Genomic DNA, 21,718 nt, shown 5'->3' on the forward strand with positions numbered 1-21,718 from the left:
TGTAAGAGGAGATCGGTAGGCCCAGGTCACGAGGGACCAATCCGCAGGCGGAAGAGTGCCCTCACCTCCACTACGTCGCTCCAGTGGGCCAAGATGTCCGGGGAGAGCCGCACACAGCTGCAGTAACCTTCAGTTTCCGCAGCCCCACAGATGGCCCTCACATCTGCAAGGCCCCAGATGTCAGGCGGTCTCCTCATTCAGCCCATGCGGGCCAATAAAAGCCTAAAGGCAAGCGTTTAAATGGATTGTGGCCAGATTAAAGGGGAATCCACGCAGAGCTCCATTAGTGAGTGTCCTCCATTTTGGCTATCCAAGCCACGCTGACCTGCCAAAATTGAACGAAGGTTGAGTTATTTAACGCGTCTGATATTTATTAGATAACTCGTAATTCCAACCCATGTGTAGACAGGGGTTTACGCAAGGGACAGAATTTAACAAGCAGCTCATATTGTTTTGATCCTATTAGAATCTTTGTTTCCCCTCACACGTCAGAATTCTTTTAAAAGTGCTTATTTTGCTTTACTAACTGTGGATATAATTTCAAATATGCTGATAGTTCATTTACCAAAATTTCAATGTAGTGTGCTTGAAAAAAACACAGACATCCGATTGCCTTTACACTCCTTTCCTGTACCTCAGCAGGATTGTTAACTAGATCACTTTTATGAAATCCTCTCACTTTGCAGTCAGAGAAATAAAAGTAAACTTCAAATTCAGAAATAAACAGTAATTTGTTAGAAGACATAGCCTGACACTTGGCCTTTGTCTTTTAATCTGCAGCAAATGTGACAAGATAAACAACATTCAAAGGCATTTTTACTGCTCATTCACCTTCTGAATTCCAACATATTTCTGGGGGTGCTGTACCCCAGCAGCCCTACTTCTAGTGCATGTGGTGATGGTGTCATGTGGCACTGGAAAAACGGGAGACCCACACAGAGTAGCAGTTGACAAACTGGTGCTCAAGCACACCTTTCTGCCTTTTATTTAATGGGTGACTTTACTGCTTGCCATCACTGTTACGTGTCTTAATCTAACACTGTTCATTGTGGCACAGTACCATGTTCCATGACAGTATAAAAAGAAAAATCAGACAATGGTCCTTTCAAGCTGGCCCATCTGGCACTGTCAGACTGCCCGACAGACCAGTTCAACACTGCCTCTGGTACCCCTAACGCTGCTATTGCTACTTTGGTCTCTGAGGTCAAGACGGGAGTATCATAATTAAGGCTCCCTGTTTTCAGTTTTTACGGATTTTTACAGATAAATACAGACCAAGAACAATGTGTTTATTTTTAAAAGTGGATAAATACAAAGAATTGTGCTGCTTTTAAGTGACTCTCCATGCTATCTTTCATGATTATAACCCAATGGCTGAGCAGATGGACAGCATGGGAAATAAAACAACAGGATGAAATTTCTTTAATAATAGCATGTGGTATAATGCTAGTATTTACCAGTGGATGTATTGTTATGTAATATTTGGCAGCTTAAATAGCTAAAACATGACAGACATCAAAGTATGAGCGCGGATCTATCAGTTAAATAAATATGGAAATGTACAGTTTTACAACTTCATATATGCGCAAAATAAATATGGATAAATACAGACGGAAATTAAAAACAAAATACCATAAAACCGGGGGCCCTAATCGTAATTGAAAATTGAAACGGGCTTCAGAAGCCCTGTTTACATTCGGTTGACTCTGATCCTTGCCTTTCCTTTAGACCTAAGCATCAAACAGTAGGACATTAAGGAGATAAGGTTGTGATAAGGTGTCAGCACTGTGATGCATTTGAAGAGCAAAGGGTATGTGATGTCACTTTCACTACCCCCAACTTTTAGATTAATCTACATCCATGTCTAGTTGATGTGGTTTCAGGCCGTAGGTACTTCTAAAATAATTGAAGCGATCATGTTGCTCTCTTTCCACTCTAATATCTTTGAAGCAGACACCACGACAAACATGCTGTGATAAATCTACACTACCAGATGTACATACCGCATAAACTGACTGACCTTGGGGTATAAACTGTGCCAAAAGACACTTTGGATTTGGTGAATCCCACACACTTGTCGAAGCCCTGAAGAAGGCCTATGTGGACGAAACGCGTTGGATACTGGATTTTATCTGATTGATTTGTTTCTATGTGAAGAAATGCTTAATAAAGGACAAATGAAGAAAGAAAAATACTACAGTTGATTTTCTGCAATGCATACATAAAGACTGTGTTTTCTCTATCTAGTTATTGAACTCAAGCATCCTATTATTGAGTGCTGAATCATTCTGTGTGTTTTCTCTTTCCACATCTGCTCAAACTCCAGTGGCTATGGAGGAGTCTTATTGGTAATCTGTTCTAGACATCCTAATGAGCAGCCTTTAGATTGTTGTTACTAGAGCAAACTTCAGGTGTGGCAAGCTGCAAAATGGTTGAGACTACTCTTCTACTTTGTTATTCTTTACTGAAAGGCAGCCAGGAGGATGTCATTTTTGTCCCTTCAAGTTAAAAATCTAACGCTGGTAGACTTGGGAATTGTGAAACATGTTTTTATATTGATAGAGTGGAGATTGTATCATTTGATTCAGACAGGGAAAGAACATGAACTTTGCAAGACTGGGCAATGCCATCGGACGAGTTATTGTTGTTTCTTTCAATTTCGCCCTTTCAAAATCTTTTTCCCACTGTTATTTTTAGGTTTAGAATGCACGTTGCTTGCCCTGTGCTTGTGAAATCTCTTGTATTTAATAGATCCTAAAAGGGGGCTCTTATCAGTTCCTGTTGCAGAATTACAGTATTCATTCACTTTTGTGGGGAACTTGTCTTTCTTGTTAACTTTCCCTGGCTGCATGTATTTACCATACTTCTACTAAAGCTGTTCACACTGTTTAAGCCACATTCATAAGATCTCTTCCCACGGAAAAGGTAGACAGCTTCTAACAGTATGCTGGAATGCTTGTGTTTTTTTACTTAGTTGTGTAAAGCAGATGCTTTAGCCTTAGAACTTTTACGGCATTTCCTATTCATGCCTCAGTAATTTCTTAGCACTTTGTAGGCATTATCGGATGGGTTTTTTCAAATTAAAAATGTTGGTCATTGTAATCAAATTCTACATGTTTCAATAAACATTGCAATTTAATATTGAAGAGCTATGTTATATTTGACTAGAAACAGGCAGCAACAATTGCAGTAACCTTGTCGTTAAAAGGGACTTGATTGGAATAGATCAGCAGGTTCAGTGGCACCGGGGCCAAAAGGTGTCATAACGCCACTAAAGACCAAATATTGCTATATTTTAATACTAAACAGGCAGTCACAAGTGCAGTTATCTTGCAGGCAACAGGGTCATTATTTGAATGGTGAAGCAGGTGTAGAAGTTGTTAGAACTCCTCTAAACACCTAATATTGCTATATTTTATTCCTAAACAGGCAACACAAGCAGGCAACCACAAGTGCAGTTACCTTGCAGACTACAGGGCCATGATTTGGATGGTGCAGAAGGTGCAGTAGCACTGGACTCAAAAGTTATCAGAACTCTAAACACATAACATTGTTATATTTAACTAATAAACATAAAGTCACAATTGCAGTTACCTTGCAGTTAAAAGGGACTTAATTTGAATGGGCAGCAGGTGTGGTGCTCTGGAGTTAAAAGCTCGAGGGACCCACTAAACCCAGATTATTGCTAAATTTCACTACTAAACAAGACAGTAACAAGTACATTTATCTAGCAGGCAACAGTGTCATGATTTGAATGGTGCAGCAGGTGCAGTAGCACCAGGAACAAAACCTCTAGGCACCCCACTAAACACCTAATATTGCTATATTTTACTACTATACAGGGAGAAACAACTGCAGTTATGTTACAGTTAAAAGGGGCTTGATTTAAATGGTGCAGCCCGTGCAGTGGCACCAGTTGAAAAAGCTCCAGGGACCCCGCTAAATGTTGAATATTGCTAAATCTTACCACTATACAGGCAATCACAAGTGCAATTATCTAGCAGGAGTTAAGGCCATGATTTCAATGGTGCTGCAGGTGAAGTGGCACCGGGGCCAAAAGTTGTCAGAACTTCCCTAAATACCAGATATTGCTATATTTAACTACTAAATAAGCAGTCACAAGTGCTGTTACGTTGCAGTCAGTGGGGTCATGATTTCAATGGTACAGCAGGTGCACTGATACCAGGGCCCAAAGCACTAGGATACCCTCTTAACACCAAACATTGCAATATTTTACTTGTCAACAATCAGTCACAAGTGCATACCTTACAGGCAATAGGTTCATGATTTGAAAGGTGTACCAAGTACAGTGGCACCGTGGCCATAAGTTGTCATAACTCTTCTTAAAACACCAAATACTGCTATATAGTACTCCTAAACAGGCAGTCACAAATGCAGTTCTCTTGTAAGAACTCCTCTAAACATATAATATTGCTATTACATAAATTGTTTCTATTTTTTCTCTCTTTCATTTCATTTTTCAAAATGTTGCTATTACTTACCTTCACTATACCACTAGTACCAGCACACTATATTGCCTTTTTGTACATAAACAAGTCATAACACTTTAACCTGGCGTTTGGTTTATCCCGCAGCGCCTGTTCTGCTTACCATAAGTGGCCCACTAGGCACTCGCATTCCATGCCCGGCTCCACGCCAGGGAGCTAAGCTTCTTACCCATTTTTAAAGTTTGAGAATCAGTTTAGATCGTTTCGGGCCCAAGCTAATCATTCGCTTTACCGATAAAACTGGGGGCTATGAGCACCAGCTATCCTGAGGGAAGCTTCGGAGGGCACAAGCTACTAAATGGTTCAAATAGTCTTTTGCCACCATAGCCAGGTCAGATGACTGATTTGCACGTCAAGACCGTTATAGACCTCTACCAGAGTTTCCTCTGGCTTCGCCCTGCCCAGGCATAGTTCACCATCTTTCGGGTCCTATCACGCACGCTCATGCTCCACCTCCCCGACGGAGCAGGCGAGACGGGCTGGTGGTGCGCCCGCCACTCGCTTTGCAGTGGGATCTCACTTCAGCTGGCACGCGCCACCCAACACCTTCATTGCGCCACGGGGTTTCGCTCGGCCCTCAGACTCACGCATGTGTTAGACTCCTTGGTACGAGATTCAAGATGGGTTTGGTGGGTAACCAACATCGCTGCAGACCCATTGCGCCTGGCGTGGACCTCCCCGCCAGGTGGCATGATGTGGTCGGGCACGCTGAGCACAGTCCGCCCCAGTCGACAGTCACACCGGGAGCAGGGGCCCTCGTCCCCCACTTCCCTGCCCTGGCACGTCCTGAGGGGCAGCCAGGAGCGGGTGACAGGGAAGGGTGTGGAGGTGGTCAAATCTCCCTTGGCCCTCCGGACATTGCGAAGCTTCTGCCAGGGGGCTGTAACACCCTCCGCCGGAGAGGAGGGCCACCTGCCACTCGAAGCCTTCCCAGCCAACTCGGAGCCGCTCGCGGCACACCACCATGGAAGAAATGTGCCCTGCCGAGGCCGGTTGCCCCTGGGAGCTGGTCCCGTGGAGAGGACCCAGCGTCCGGGGCCACTGGCCTTCCTGCCGTGTTGAATTCTCCAGCGGACTGCGCGGACCCCACCCGTTTACCTCTTGACGGTTTCACACCCTCTTGAACTCTCTCTTCAAAGTTCTTTTCATCTTTCCCTTACGGTACTTGCTGGCTATTGGTCTTGAGTCCATATTTAGCCTTAGATGAAGTTAAACACCCGCTTTGGGCAGCATTCCCAAGCAACCTGACTACGAGAAGACCCGATCCGGGCACACTGGGGGCCGCTAGCGGCCTAACACTATCTGCGGGGTGAGCCTCGATCTGAAGGACTTGGGCCCCCTGAGTGACGCTGGGGAGTCAGTCTTCTGTACGCCACATTTGCCAAACCCTCAACCAGGTGGAGATTCGGCATTGGTCTCTTTCCTCTTCACTCGCCATTACTGGGGGAATCCTGGCTAGTTACTTTTCCTCCGCTTCGTAATATGCTTAAATTCAGTGGGTCGCCACATCTGATCTGAGGTCGTGGTTGGAAAGTCGAGCCCAGGGGCCGGAATCATGGCTGCGCGCCTTGTTTCCCTGGATCAGAAGACCAAGGCCTGTGGGGGCAGGCGAGCGCCCGCAGGCCCAGCTGGCAGGAGGGGAGTTCACCCTCCCCATAAAGCTGGCCACAGAGGTGGGTGCCCCCGAGGTGCGCACGGACAGCCAGTGGGACACCACAGAGAGTCAAGTGTGGCACGCAGCCAGGTGCCCCAGGATAGGCCCGAGGCAGACCGGCCGTCAGCCAGCTGCTCACCGCCACGGTAGGAGGCAAGGCTAGGCATGCCGGCCCTGTACCACTGCGACAGGACTGGGTGAGGGATCCTGCCACGGGTGATCAGGGAGGTATGACCTTGTGGGGAGACGAAGGGAAGCGGAGCTACCCTGCGACGGCCTCAGCTGCGTCCCATGGAAGTTTCAGGATGATTGACGCTCGAGTGACCCTATGACAAGCGTAGCCCCGGAAGAGTGTTCTTGATCAATGTGTATTGCAATTCACACTAATTCTTGCAGCTAGCTGCGTTCTTCAATGACGTGCAAGCCAAGTGATCCACCGTCAAGAGTCAGAGGCAACTTTTCGAAAACGTTCGCAAACCAGCAGGAGAGGCAGGAGGAAGGTGACGTTGTCTGTCCGTCCATCCATCCGTCTCTCCATCCACCACCCATGTAATGAGACGGCCCGGTGCCCCATTCAAGGCTTCCACTCTGGGAGTCAGACTGCACTGTTGGGAAAAAAGTGTTACCAGGCGCTTGGCCCGGGTGTCCCCCACCCCAGTTGCAGGCTAGGGGGGCTCCTGGAGTGATGGGCGCAGGCTGCCCCACAGTCACCGGTCCCTTCCGCCACACATACACACCGCCAGCCAAGCACCATGCACGTACACCTCCGTGTGGCCCATCATGGTTCTGGGAGTCCATCAGGCCCAGGGAGGCTCCCCTAGGCCAGGCTGGGTTCATAAGCAGGGCCCGGACCCAGGCCCTGGGATTCAATGGACCCTGGGGTGCGGGAGCCCCCATCCTGCAGCCAGCCGAGGGTCCGGGTGCTCAGGATAGGGGGGGGTCCATCAGGCCCGGGGTGGCTTCCCTGGCCTGGCTGTGGTTAGAAGCAGGGACTGGGGCATGAGCTCCGGCGGGCCCTGTGATTCAGGAGCCCCCATCCTGCGGCCAGCCGAGGGTCCGGGTGCCCAGGACAGGAGGGTCCATCCAGCCCGGGGAGGCTCCCCTGGCTTGGCTCAGAAGTGCTGGCCGTGCCTTGGGCTTGGGCTCTAGCAGGCCCTAGGGTGCAGGAGCACCCCCCTTTTACGGACAGCTGAGGGTCCCCGGGACCCTAGGGAGGGCAGGAGGAGGTCCCCCTCCCCATCCTGGGCTCTGTCCTCGGGCCAGCCGCATGGCAGAGTACCCGGGATGGGTCCCATGGGCCTGGGGTGGCCTTCCTTGTGTGTCCAGGCCTGGGAGTTCCGGTTGGGTCAGGAGGCCCTGGGGGGGTGCTCCGCCTTCCTGGGCTCTGCCCACCTGGGCCTGCCGCTGTGGGCCTGGAAAGGTGGTCCGGCAGGCCTCCTATGCTCCGCCAGTGTGTCAAGGTGCCTGGGGGACCCCCATTAGCAGTCCTGTGCGTGATGCCCAGCTGGGGTCTCTGACCCCCGGGACGCAGTGCCCCGAGCCCTCCAAGGGCAGTTGGGAGCCCTCCCATTAAGGCGCAGGGAGGCCGATTGCCGTCCTTCGGGCCAGACCATCTGTTCACGCACAGCCCCTTGGCTATCTGGTCGCGCCCAATGCTTTCCAATGGCGCTACCAGATTGCCGGGCTTCCCTGGGAGTCCCGATGAGGGCTCGTTCATAGCCTGTGAGCCGAGCCAGGGCTCCAGGAAGGCCGGGCGTGTGGCCGCTGTGGGTACCCGCTGTCACTCGGTGCGCACGGGTTACCAGAAAGAGGGGTAGCCTTCCTCCGGATTACTTGGCACAGGGTACACCGGAATCCCCTCGCGGGCTGGTGGATCTCAGCAGGAGACCAAAAGGGCTAGAACCATGCAACCCCCCTCATCCGAGGCACCATCATCCAACTCTGCCGCGTGGCAAAGTGCCCGGGACGGGCTCCATCGGGTCTAGACAGTCCTCCCCTGCATGTCTGGGCCCGGGAGCTCCGACTGCGCCCAGAGGCCGACGCTCCAACCCTGGGCTCTGTCCTCCCACTACGCCATGGGCCTGGGATGGGGGAGGTCCATCATGGCCCGGTCAGGCCTTCCCCAGCTTGGCTGGGTTCAGGAGCTCCGGCTGGGGTCCCTGATGGCCCTGAGGAGCACCTCCTCTGGCCTGGGGTCCCATAGTCCTGGGTTGGCCTCCCTTGCTCGTCTGGTTCCAGGAACACCGGCCGGGTCCAGGGGCCATGGTTTGATCCTTTACTGTTGCGGGCACTAATCCCAGCTACACAAATGGTACAGTATTTTAATTTGAACAAGTGGGGTAACGCTGGGTGGTATGATTTTTGTGGTTTTCTGCCGATTCTGGAAGATTTCATCACAGAAATATAAGCAAAATGTGTGATATTAGGCAGCATTTGAGGTTTGCAGGGCATTGCAGGTAAGAAAACCTCATGGGATCCATTTAGGGCCCAACACCCTGTAATTCCCTGGTTGTCTAGTTTTCAAAACTGTCTGTGGTTTGTAGGTTTCCATGGGTGGCAACTGAGCATGTCCCCAAATCCTGTAGCTACCCCTATTGCTGATCTCACCATGTAGTACTTTAGGTCCTTTTGTGTCAAGATCGCTTGGCTCACTCACCCATGTAAGGTACCATTGTTATCAGGAGGCCCAGGGGAATACAGGATGATAGGAAATTTGTGGATCCCAGAGCATGTGAAGAAAGTGTGTGTTTTTAGCCAAAGTTTGTGGTTTGCAGGGCATTGTAGGTAAGAAAATGCGTGGGATCCACATGAAGCACACCACCGCGTGTCTAGCTTTCAGAACTGTCTGGGTCTGGTAGGTTTTCCCTGGTGAAAGCCTCCCCAAGAAGAACAGCGTTTCCTGGGACCCCAACCCAGAGACCCAGAACAAAGGCCAAAGAGACCCAGACACAAATGGTTACTCCCGCTGTGAGTGGGAGGCAGGCTGCTCCCAACAGGGAGCAGCCAATTAAGTGCCCGCTCCTGTGAGCCGCACCTGAGGTACATGCGTGAGTGTCGAGCCAGCGACGCATTCGGGAGTGGGATCACTGAGCTGCCCCCACTGCCCTACCTACGCCTGGGTGCCCAGTGGGCTCGGGCACCCAGGAAAAAGGCCAAAAACACAAAGGAAAAGGCAGCTGCCAGGACCAAGGAGGAGATAGTAAAACGCGGGAGACCTGATACTAAAATAATGATTGCATTTAACCCTATAAGTGTGGCCGACGACCGCGCCACCTCCCCAGTGCAGGTGTCAGCCTTTGGTGGACAGTGGGGAGGTATATATTTTTAGCTCGGGCTGCTTCTCAAGCAGCCTGTTTTTTTTTTTACTGTAATGATGATCAGCGTGCAGTGTGCACTGACGTCATTGCAGAGTCGATGGGCTTGTTTTACTTTCACTGAATCAGTGCTCGAAACATATCTCAGCGCCCCAAACACTGATTCTCTTAGGGAAGGTAATGTTGGAAGGGGGAGAATCTCCACTTTCCAATGCTACCTCTACCTAGTGGATCCCTGTGTGGGGATTGCCACAGGAGGCGGAAAGTGCACTAGACAACACAGTACTTTTTTTTTTAAATACAGGGGTGGGGGCTACCACCCCAACAAGAGGACAGAAATACTTTCCACCACCCCTTGGGGGCAGATGATGGTAAATACTCCTGATCTTCCTCCCCGGAGTGCAGTAAGCCCACTAGACACCAGAATCTATTAAAACAAATATGTTGTGATGGAGGCTGCCTGCTACTGGCATATGGTGACAGTCTTTTTGCCCCTCCTCAAGAGCAGAAGGCAGAAGGGGGCGATTGCACCCAATTTGCCCCCGGGGCCAAAAAGCCAACTAGACACCCGTGGATAGCTACCCACAGTTTGAGAATCACTGCCAGGGTTGGACTGGCCTACATGGGCTGTTCTGTAAGCCATTTGTTTAGCAGTTTTTTTAGCAGTTTGTGAGCTTGTATTATGGCCTGGTGGGCGGGTTTTTCTATTTATTTCCCTGCTATTACCATGAGTATTGCCTGTAGCAAACACAAAAGCATGTCATCGCCCATACCTTTCAAAATATCCATCTAACATGTCTATGAGTTCAAAACTACCCGATCTGTAAATGTGGGCCACTTTTTTGACTATTTGGTTCATTTCGGTACCAAGGCCTTTTTCTTGCACCAAGTCCAACTGTGCACACTGCCCTAATAAAAAGTTATTGAGAAGGGTATATGGGGAAGTAGAGTTAGCGACCAGAAATGGGGTTGCCTCATGGTGCCAATGACGTAGAAATTGGCCAAGGGTATGGACTCATGAATGGATGTTAAACAGATGGTGTATCAGAGCCACAATGTCCTGGCAAACACAAAAAAGATGTGGGAGACCTTGATGAATATGATGGGAATTAGGTAAGATGGATAATAAAAAATAGGAACTTATTTGATGTCTCCATGAGAGGATAACTATGAGTGCACTGTGTGCCAAGTCTTACAAAGACCACAGAGCATGTTGATGACACATAGACTTTGTGAACTTACTGTGCAACACGTGTGTAATGCCTTGAATCATGTTAACATTCAGCCAAACAATTGTCACATGTTTTAACCTCGATGACTGCAGGTATGTCATTTAATGATTAATAAAATGCTTTATAAATAAATATTGCTTTTCTACTGTTAATTGTACTTGATGCATATCCATTGTAAATAATGCTGTGACCTCTTAAATTAGGACAAGAAGTTCCACCACATGGTTCTGCTCAAAGGGACATACCAGTCTTTTTGCGAACTGTATAGGTAGAGTCATAGTTATGCTGCGACCAACAAAAACTAGTTTGAGTCAACAGGCACTTAGTTAACTAACATTACTTTCCACATATATTAAAGTGAGTAGCATGGAACGGTCTTGATTTTTGGTGACCTAATTTTAGCTTTTTTTTGCAGTCGTTTCTTGCCTAGGAATCTCCTGTTGTCTTGGGTATTATTATTCAACCACAATGCCCCAGAATGAGTAACCAACTTCCACCTTGGTAACTGGACTGTATTTTTCAAGTCAGCAGGGAAGCTAGGGTGCTGTGAGCCCCAGTACAAATGGGGAAAAGGCCTCCCAATAAATTCTTGTCTGGTAGCAAAATATTGCAGTATCAATCAATCAATCAATGTTATTTCAGTAGAATGACCATAAAAGTGCAACATGCAATACAATACATGATAAAATAAGTTAAAATACATAATAAAATGCATACATTATAAAACACAAGAACAATTGTCGAGGATAAAGCTATTACCAAGTGATAGCCCACATTATCAATCCATCCTCCCAATTAAACAAGTAAAACCAATAGCAGCGAAGACCTAAAAGTGGGCTAAAAAGGGCCTGTTATCCTACCTAGGTTCTCCAGACCAGAAGGAGATTATGTGAGCCCTAGTATCTTGTATATGTCACTATAAGATTGTTCTATGAACTAAAACATAATAAAATACCTTTACTGTCTCATAGAAACACAGTAGATGTCAAAATGTGGGGACCAAAATAGCAGCACTGTACATACAGGGCTTCAGGCTAAATGATTATAAACGCATAAGTACAAGAACACAAATACACATGATGAAATTTGTCTTCGGATGGAGATAGACTGATCTATGATTTATAAGCATTAGAAACTACTCAATCAACCATCTCGACCCACTTATGCACAGGAGTTTGAAATAAATACATGTATACAATTTAGACCTTAAATGTTCATATGTGTTTAAGGCATCCCCGAAGGCAGCCCTTTCAAGCTAATATTCTATGCTTGCTGAGGGTAACGTGCCACTGCGAAGACTATTGATTCCTTCAGGTCACTTTTTAGAATTCTTAAAGCCTTCCAGTGGTGCTTTATCCCCTCCCCTTCTTACGCGGCAGTGAGTAGCTGGGGCAAAACAGGAGAAAATGGTCTAACGATTCTTTTTCCAGTGGGCAATAAGGGCAGTGTTCTGGGCAGCAGCCTGATTTGTCGGACTTGGATGTTAATGATATTAGGGGTAATGTACCAAACCTAAACTGCACATACAAATGCTTTGGTAATAGAGGATAAAATCTATCCATCTAAACCTCAAACCTAGGTGAACATTTTTAGTTCAAGAACTGCCCACTCAGGGTCTCATCTATATGGTCAAACCAGATCTGCAGCATGGCGTTTTCCCAGTATGCTTTCTTCACTTTCTGGTTAACGCTATTGACAACTTCTGTCCATAGTGCTCCCATTTTCAGCAGTTCACACTGCTTCTTAATATTTTTCAGCCATGGGGTATGGACTTTTTTATCACAAGAGATCCGATCTAGTAAAGAGTCCCTAAAGGGAGTCAACTCATTCCAGGGTTGACAATACCAGCACCCAGTATAGCATTGGCTTTAAAAGAGACACCAAATAGATTGGGTTTAGAGCTAGATCGAGCCTCAGAGGAACAAGGGGTGTGCTGGATGGTAAATTCAGCAGGCCCCTAATAAATGTGTTCTCTACAGTTGTAAGAACAGTCGCATCAGAGTACCCTATGATGGCTGCCGCCACTGCTGTGGCTCTATCAATCTGGAGTGCAGTCTGGTTAAGAGCTATTTTACTCCTCTCAATTTGATGTCCCCGGGTCATATTATCCGACAATCTTATTCCTAAGTAGTCAAAGTGTTTGACCTGTTCAATCAGCGAGCATTCAATCTCCATTCTAGCTCTAAAGGATCTGTGTGAATTTATCCCCATACATTATGTTTTTGATCGATTTATTTAAAGGTCTCTCTTTTTGCAGAAAGCAGCAAAGGAGTCCAGTTCCGATTGAAGGCCCATGGGAGTTCTAGAAATAAGCAAAGAATTGTCTGCGAGCATTAAGATTGGGACTGGTACTCCTGCTAACTTGGGTGTGTCAAGCATACATCCGGATAACCATTCAACTGCCCCGTTAATATAGAGACTAAAGAGGGTCGGGGGAAGTACGCATGCCTGCTTTACTCCCCATCTGATAGGGATCTTATCAGTTAGGTCACCACCCAAATTCCACCTCACCCTTGCAAAAGTATTAGGATGAAGGACTGTTAAAATCCAGATAAGATCTCCAGGTATCCCATAAGCATCCAGTACCTTTCATAAGTTATCTCTTGGTGCCAGGTCAAAGGCCAACCACAGGTCAATAAATGCAACATTAAAGTGATCCCTCTTCAGGGTGACATACTTCCAGCACAGTAACAAAGCAAAAAACCTGTTTGAGGGTGCTGACTTTTTTCCTAAAGCCTGCCTGCGTATCCTCTAAAATATATTTATCTGAGACCCAAATTTGTAGCCTTGCCACGACTTGCCTACAGAATATTTTTGGGCTATTATCCAAACAACTTATGGGTTTATTGTTGAAGGGCAAGTCTCTATTTCCTTTTTTGAAGCTTGGGATTATGGCAGCACCAAGCCAGGTAGATGGAATATTATTTCCCCTCATAATAGCACTGCTCAGAAGGTTGAGGTAAGGGACCCACACTTCAGGATGTGACAGGAATAAATCACCAGGTACACCCATCCAGCCAAGGGGTCTTTCCGTCATTTGTTTTAAGGCCTTCTCCATTTCAATCAGAGTAAAATATGAGGGCTGCCTCTTTGTTGTGTCCCCTCCCCCTTCAATAGTTACTGAATTTACTTGCTCTAGTAAGATCTCCACTCCCTCATTCTCATCCTTGTTCTTTTCTTGACCCCATTCACTATAGAGAGCCCTGAAACGATCAACCCACTTGTCTGGCTGCACTACTGCTTCTAAGTGATTATCAATTTCCTGTGTGCCAGCTCCCACTAGCTTCCAGAAAACCTTAATTTTCTTATTCTCAAGTGCATTAGTGAGTTCTGTCCACTGTACTGCCTCCCAGCTACTTTTATCTTTAGTCAAGATATTTTAATAACCTTTCCTAGGAAATTAATTCAGTCTGGCTACCCTACCCTATAGCCTTTAATAGTCAGCTTTTTGCAAGCTGACATTCTTTACTGAACCAGCTGAGTGTGGTTTTTTGAAGGAGGCTCTCCCTTTTACCAACTTTTTCAAAGAGGGGCATCTATTGATTCATTAGTTGCAATGCACAGTGACAATTTCTGACTTAATCATTTCTGTTCTAGCTCTTGAATATACATTTTCCACAAATCTCTCATATAATAGTGTTTGTACAGCAGAGCTAGGCGATATATTTTCCCATTTAACATTTCTCCTGTTGTTAACTGCCTCAACAGCTTTTTAAAGATTACAGATGACAAATTTAAACTCATAAAAATAGAATTTGAAAATCTGGCACTCAGAGCTTGATGGTCGCTGTCCGGTCTTGGTATTGGTATTACAGTCATATCCACCGAAAAGGCCAAAGTACCTAATCCAGCAGCATGTAATCGACAATACTAATAATAGGGCCTCTTTTGAAAGTTGGACTGGGGGGAGTCGGGGGGGTTGGGGAGGGGGGAATCCGATCTAGTTTTGCCGTTGACTAACCTTAGGTCATGTTCTACAATTAAGTCTTACAGCTGCGCTGCCACCGCAGTCAGTTTCAATGCAGCTTGCTCAGGGATCGTCCTCGATCTAGTTGATTAATCAAGAATTTGCTGTGATTGGTTGAAGTTCATTTGTTTATTAGTAAGTCCCATGTTACAATCTCCTGCAAAAGATTTGAAGGTATTTCGATTTAAATGTTTCAACGTGTCTGAGAGATGGTCCACTATAGGAGATTGGCTATTTGGAGGTTCCGATATGACATAAGTATTAAAAATAGCGATATATCTCACCCCCTTTGGAGTATTTGTTTTAATTTCTAGCCCAAATAAAGCACTACTATGCGATGGAACTACTTTCGCTGTTGAAAACACATCCAACCTCTGCCAGATCAGTAAACCTCCTGAGGCTCTTCCCGACCTCGATGGTCAAAATTTAATAAAACCACTTCCGAATACCAGGACCACGGACCAAGTCTCCCGTAGGAGGATGATATGATGATAATCAATAAACTTTCCCCATTCAAGGTCTGAAAGCTTTGCTCTAACTCCCGCCAGATTCCAAGAGATTAATCTTACAAAAGTCATCCAGTCTCCCCACTTTCTACATTATACGAACATGGAGATCAAGCCCGGCCTTCAAATACAAGGGCATCTTTCTCAATTGACATATAGTTACTCTGTTTTCACCCTCTGACTTCCCTGGAGGCTTCTTCCTGGGGCATTACTAAAGTGTCAAAATCTCTCTGTGTCAATATAATGGTGATTGTTGTGCCCCCCAAATATCCCTGTAGTCAGTCAATCTCAGACAAGTTAGAGTACTCAACTGAGTTAAGAGAACATTGTTGGGGTCAAAGAGATTTACGAGACAGAGCTTCCTTAGCTTCTATTGAAAAATTAGGGGCATTAAGCTTAAGTCTTATTTGTGGCTTTATGTCAGATCGGAACCTCAGCTCTAATGCGATTAGCCCTTCTGCGAAAATGTGATTAGTGATATGCAGTCAAAATGAGTGTCCGTATCCCTGAGGAAAGTGGCATGCAAAATGTCATCCCTAATTATTGATCTGCATCCCCTAATATAGCTTAAACAATGAATTGCTTTGTTGACTTATGATTCATGAGTTTCTCTAGTTCCTCGCAGTTATTTAGGGACATTTGTCATGTAAATATTATATGACTTACCAGTGCTTAATTTGAGCCGGTGGCTTCCGGTGCTTGGCACCAGCACTTAATTGTCAGCACCGGCTCTTATGACAGTTCGCACATTGTGCCACTGTCAGTCGAATTTAGAGATAAGGACAAAAACTGTTTATTAATTCAATACACAATAAATAAATGACCAATATCTACCATCCAGGCTGTTTTTATAGCTTTGGGGGCTTGGAATTGTCACACGTTTAAGAGGGTGATGGTTAGGAGTGTGTTGGTGCTGTCATTGTCAGCTCTGGCAAAGGCAACGGGTGTGGCAAGCTGCAGTGGTCTCCTGATGAGAGCCCCGCCACTTATTGTTTTACAAATTAAGCACTGTGACTTACTCTGGGTCTCATTAGGTTTGATGTTATTTGGATTTCTGAACGAGTTCAGTTCTTTGGACGAGGTGCTATATATGTGGCTGATGTTACTTTCTGCTTAAATATGGATCTCCCTTCGATCAGTACCCCTCTAGCATTATTTTTGTAAGTAGTCTGTTCCATTCTGGGATCGTTTCCATTAATTGGGTAAGCTATTTTAACCACATGTGGGGCTGGAATTTGTTTATATAATGAGAATGATTTGTTCTTTTTAACATCAAGGGTATTACTAATATGTACTACCATGGCTGATAACTTGCCAATTTCTCATTTAGAACTTTGACCAGCATGCTCATACATTCTCGTAGACTAAGAATCTCACCTCTTAGTGGATGTAATTGCGCAGGTGATCCCACACCATCCTCGCTAAGAATGGTTTTAGGAAGCTCAGTCCCTGTCTGGTCAGTCTATAATTTGTGATGGTGTGTAATTATCGACAGGCTTGCTTGCTCACTATAGTATACACCTTAAAGTCTTATCATAATAGGAAATATTTTGAAATGTTGAAATACTGATACTTAAACAAATCCCTATGAGACGCCATGAATTTTTCTTGCACACAAACAATACACTTGCGCACTTTTTGACCCCCCCCCGCCCTCTCAACAGTTACCACAGGACCTGTATTTAAGCTCAAGGTAGGAAGCTGGACAGTGATAGTTCAAGCATAAAGACAGGTATGAACATGGGACCTCGACGGAGGGGGAAGTCTTGTGGTGCCGCTCGAGAGAGCCCTGTTGTTGCTTTTGGGGCAGAGAACACGTGAAGGACTGCGAGGACCAGCAGCACCGTACCACCACAGCTGCAGCCTCTTCCCTCACGAACCCGCCCCCTGCCTGGACACTTTATACGGCTCGCAGAGAACACGTGAAGGACTGCGAGGACCAGCAGCACGTACCACCACAGCTGCAGCCACTTCCCTCACGAACCCGCCCCCTGCCTGGACACTTTATACGGCTCGCGGCCCCCACTTCGCACGTGCCGCTCGAGGGAGCCCTGTTGTTGCTTTTGGGGCAGAGAACACGTGAAGGACTGTGAGGACCAGCAGCACCGTACCACCACAGATGCAGCCTCTTCCCTCACGAACCCGCCCCCTGCCTGGACACTTTATACGGCTCGCGGCCCCCGCTTCGCGGGAGCCGCTCGAGGGAGCCCTGTTGTTGCTTTTGGGGCAGAGAACACGTGAAGGACTGCGAGAACCAGCAGCACCGTACCACCACAGCTGCAGCCTCTTCCCTCACGAACCCGTCCCCTCCCTGGACGGATATCACGTCATCAGCACACAAACGCAACGCGGGACGCGCACGGGCGGATCCCGTGCCAAGGGCGGGCCCATTCTAGCCTGTTACAGACCGTGTGAGACCGGACCGGGCCATCCCTCTTGGGTTTTTTCTAACTGAGGTACTTGTGTAACATTTTGCTATTTCAGGGACATATTACCGTCGCATACTTAGGATTATGACGGCCAGGGAGACAAGAAGTAAAGCTCATTCGTCCAGTGCAATGATGGACTGCTTTTTGATCCGAGCTAATTCTTTGATATCAAATGAGATCACTATTCTGGAACGTCGCCTCTCCCAGGGTATTGATAGTGCTAAAAGATCGTCCCTTGGCCACATAGCGAATGCAACTACACCTGATAGGTGTACTACATCACCTAATCACGCATCCAATAGGGACCACTTGGTAGTAACTATTTAGCCCGATTCCGGGCGCTGCCCTGGATCGAATAGAGATTCTATATTGGCTACTATTGATTCCAGTATTGTGCCCCCCCCCCTACTGCTATTGTGACGCCTGCTAGTGGGTCTGTGGCTAGTTCCCTTCAATTACGAGGTAATAGGGAGGGGGCTGTGTCGTAAAAAGAAAGCGAGGGACACAGATAGGGGTGGTAAGAAGGCAAGGCTATCCAACTCCGTAACCTATACTAATTCCAAAGGGTTGGGTAAAATTTTGTCGTGGAATTTAGCAGGAATAGGTAATAAAATAATGTGTCCTGAGTGGGGCTCGTTCATAGATAGGAATGATATATGCCTCTTTCAGGAAACTTGGGCTAGGGAGGAACACCATCGGAGTGGCTTTGTTTCATTCTCAGTCCCGGCAAGGGTAGACCATCTGGGGGCTTAATAATCTGGGTGCGCTCCCACTTGGGCTGCCGAGCCAGGGTTTTGAACACGACATCAGAGGATCTCCAGTGTGTGATTTTAGAATGGCCGAATGATTCCAGGCTTGCTTTGGTTAATGTTTATTCAAGACCTGTGAACATTGCATCGGAGTCTGGAACCATTGAAGAGCTTTCTATATTTTTAAATACGATTCCTCAGGGCACTATTCTTTTGCTGGGGGTGATTTTAACTGTCATTTTGAGCCGCTTTTGGGATTGACGGATAGTGGTATCGTAGAGGAGGACGAGTATTGGAAAATTCCCCCAGTAGTGGGCCCTTCACCCAGGTCTTGAGCACCTTTGGCCGTCCAAATTATGGCCCTAACTTTAAAGCATTCAATTAGGGCATGCAATGGCCGTTCAAAATCAGATACCCCCTCCAAGTGCACTTTCAACAAGCCCGGGCAAGAGTCACGCTTGGATTATATATTTGTTGAAAGTTGCGCATGGGATAAAGTCATTGATTTCAGGATAGAAACTAGGGAAGATAGTGACCACAATCCGTTGATGCTAGAATTTCTATCCCCGGGCAACCCCGAAGGCTTATGTAACCCAAATGATGACCTAGACCCCAGGTGCCTATCTAGCAATAGGCGTAGGGTCAGGTGGGAAAAATTAGTTACTTATCCAGCGTCAGTGGCAGAACTTTATGAGCTGGTAATCCCGGTATTGGAAGCAATTGGTTCCTTAACGCTGCAGCATCCCACTCCCGAAACATATAAAAAATTGGGGGGTCTAAATCTGGAATTAACTGTTATTTTGGCTGATGTTCTTAATCCCATAGCGCCCAAAGAGAGAAGGAGAGGCAACAGACCTACTTGGTATAACACTGCCTGTAGGAAGTTAAAAACAGAACTTCTCAAAGCCGTGGAGCTTAATAATAACAAGGCGCTACTAAGACAAAAACGAATAGAATATAAGCAACTAATATATCATGCCAAGATGGAGTGGGATAGTGACAATTGGGCAAATTTAACTTTTGCATTAAAATCAAAAGACTCCCGGAAGTTTTGGCAAATTGTTAACACGGGATCGTCGGATCCTCTACCGGCGATTGTACCCAACATCGCTGCTAACGTCTGGGAAGATCACTTTTCCTCCCTCTATGGAGGCGACCATTCTACCTATGATATGGAGCAGGGGGTAGTACCGTTTAATTCTACCACTGATCTACATATGGATGAGTTTAGGGAAGAAGAGGTCCTTGTGATATTATCTAAACTTCCAGCCGGCAAAGCGCCTGGGCTGGATAAACTCCCTGGTGACCTCTTCAAACATGAACCTAAGGTTTGGGCCCCTTATCTAACGGCTCTATTTAATGCAGTCCAGAGGGGTATTGCGATACTCAGTACATGGCTGGGAGCTAAGATAGTCCCAATCTTTAAGAAGGGCTCACCTCTCCTCCCAGCAAATTACAGGCCTATCAGCCTTATTGATGTACCTCAAAAAAATGTTGCAAGGCTGATCTTAGATCGCCTTAGGGACCGGATAGAAGAGTCCTCCATTCTAAGCCCTTACCAGGCTGGGTTCAGGAAGAACGTGTCTACTACGGACCAGATTTTCCGCCTGACCCTGCTATTTTGGAAAACTGTTAAAGCGGAGGGTGGCTCGTTATATACTGTCTTTGTGGACCTACGTGCGGCATTTGACCTGGTTCCCAGGGCCAAACTATGGTCTGTCCTGTTACAACTGGGCATTCCCGTTCCCCTATTGAACATGATTATCCGGCTGCACAGGAGAAATTTCGCACAGGTTAGGTTTGGGAAAAACGGTGCTTTAACATCTAGATTTCCCGTTGACAGGGGAGTCAGACAGGGGTGTGTTTTGGCTCCCACCCTCTTCTGCCTCTATGTCAACAGAGTATTTACACATCTGAATGAGGTCGTAATTAGTGATGCCCCTAAGCTTGCTGGATGTCGGGTTCCTGCGATTATGTTCGCAGATGATACCCTACTACTCTCGAAGTCTCCGATGGGCATTCAACGAGTGCTGGATGGTTTTGAGACATTTTGCCTCGAGCGGGGCTTAGAAATAAATACTCTCAAAACAAAATACATGATTTTTAATCCACCAGTAACGACACGCCCTAACCCGAGCATAGGGAGAGTTAGCCTAGAAAGGGCTCAGACCTTTGATTACTTGGGGCTCACTTTAAATGAAACATTGACATGGGTTCCACATAAAATTAAAGCCCAACTTAAACTAGCCCAAGCAGCGGGGGGGATTATAAGACTCTTAAATAAATCATGTGCCAAACCAATTGGCCCACCCCTAGAAATTTACAAACTACAGGCAAGGGGGGGGGGGAGTAATCTATGGCGGTGAACTCTGGGGCTTTCATTGGCGTCCGGAGATCACAGTCACAGAAAATAAATTTCTTAGGCAGTTGTTGGCCCTCCCCCCCAGTACTCCCTAATTGCCACTGAGACTCGATCTGGGTCTCAGATCAATAGATGAAGAATTGGGTCTCAAACCTCTAACATTTTGGCGGAGGATTTGGATTACCCCAGAGCTTCAGGACTACAGAAACAAACTTTTGGAAGTCCTAGGGCTCCCTAATGCAGGGAAACATCCTTGGCTGAGGTATGTGAAAGAGGAATTGGGGAGAATAGGCCTTCCGCTGCTGTGGTCTGACCCGGCGACAGCATGTACCAGTGTTTCACGCAAGCATTTGGCTAACCCGTACTACGAAACCAAATTTACTGCTTCTATACAGAAATCCCAATCTTCTATTCTAACACAAACCTTTCTAATGTTTAAAGATCGTTATTGTTTTGAGGGTGTTTTAAACGATATTAGACCATATTTTGCAAGAAAATTGTATTTGCAGTGGAGATACGGCACCTTACCTATAAGAGCCTTTACGAGTAAATGGTCTCCGCTATCTCCAAAAAATTGCCCTGGCTGTGATGTTGATCAGGAAAACGAACTGCTCATATTATTTTTCTGCCCTGCTTACAAAAATATTAGAAGGTGCTGGATTGTTCCCGTTTGTAAAAATTTAGGGCTCACGCACTGTATGCACGCTTATCGAATTTTAAAAACAGATTCAACTACTGTAATAGTTTTTGCTGTGTCATCATTTCTGGCAGCAATGTGGAGGAAAAGAAGGATCTGTGATAACCTTGCTTCAAATCATATCCTCCTATTATAGTGTCATAGTTGCCAGGAGGAGGTTCCCTAAAGTCTAGACTGTATCGAGGTACACTGCATTGACTATTATTACTGGTATGTCCCATGGGCGCTGCTATTTTTTTTTTTGCTGCTGCAATAATTGGTCTATGTATATTTGTATTACATTTTAACCATTGTATAATG

General features: G+C 46.4%; 1 pseudogene; it reads right to left on the minus strand.

The window, feature by feature from the left end:
• Nucleotides 1–6,483: 6,483 nt before the first annotated feature.
• LOC146820959 (5.8S ribosomal RNA) lies at nt 6,484–6,610 on the minus strand (annotated as a pseudogene; the record flags this gene model as incomplete).
• Nucleotides 6,611–21,718: the final 15,108 nt, after the last annotated feature.

Source organism: Triturus cristatus, chromosome 6 (genome assembly GCF_964204655.1).
Source record: "Triturus cristatus chromosome 6, aTriCri1.1, whole genome shotgun sequence".
NCBI classification, from domain to species: Eukaryota; Metazoa; Chordata; class Amphibia; order Caudata; family Salamandridae; genus Triturus; species Triturus cristatus.